The sequence below is a fragment of the Oryzias melastigma genome, linkage group LG19 (assembly GCF_002922805.2).
Source record: "Oryzias melastigma strain HK-1 linkage group LG19, ASM292280v2, whole genome shotgun sequence".
NCBI lineage: Eukaryota > Metazoa > Chordata > Actinopteri > Beloniformes > Adrianichthyidae > Oryzias > Oryzias melastigma.
The window spans coordinates 4,083,900-4,084,580 of NC_050530.1; the positions used below are offsets into that span (position 1 = coordinate 4,083,900).

Sequence of the window (681 nt, forward strand, 5' to 3'; positions counted from 1 at the left end):
TAAAATTCAGTACTATGAGTAAAAGTGATTTATTATTGTGAAAATACAAATAAATATCGAATTTAGTTTCAGATCTCTAAAATTTTAACTTAATATTTTCTAGCATCTTGGATTAATTCATTAAAAATGTAATTTGTTGTGTCTACACTTGTACAAAAAAACACAAAATATGCAAATCCTTCCAGCAGGGCATTCCAAACTGGTGAATTTTTACACACTATTCTCATGTAGTTTTTTAACTAAAATAAATCAATAAAATATATATATTTTAATTTTATTTCAAATGAAAAAAAATGGACTAAAAATATATAAAATAGTCTGTTTTGCTTTCAAACAAGAAAAACAGGACTTTTTTTTACTCGAGATTGACAGGCGGGTAGGCGGAACTGACCTTGTCACATGTTCAGGATTCAGCCAATCAGACGGCAGCAGCGACGTGTAATCGGTCGCCAGACTATGGTGCGACAGGAGGAGAGAGGCTGCCGAGGCGTTTGACAGAAAACCACTCCGGTATAAATCTAGTAACTCCGAAACTGTCTTCTTCCTGGACGCCGACGACTCTTTGCTTCAAGAAGGCGTTATCACTGACAAGGTAAACAATAATGGAGGAACGTTATATATATATATATATTTTAACTAGGCCTCTTTGTTTTTTTTTGTTTTTTTTTTGGCGACTTTCTG

General features: G+C 33.3%; 1 protein-coding gene across 3 annotated transcripts in view; it reads left to right on the forward strand.

Moving 5' to 3' along the window:
• Nucleotides 1-362: 362 nt before the first annotated feature.
• LOC112153948 (ATP-citrate synthase) overlaps nt 363-681 on the forward strand; it is a 27,570-nt gene continuing 27,251 nt past the window's right edge. For 2 of the 3 annotated variants that reach the window (XM_024284430.2, XM_024284431.2), the window contains exon 1: nt 363-592. The gene's annotated coding sequence lies outside the window, so the exon portion shown is untranslated. The remainder of the gene's footprint in view (nt 593-681) is intronic. The other variant, XM_024284432.2, reaches the window with a different exon arrangement.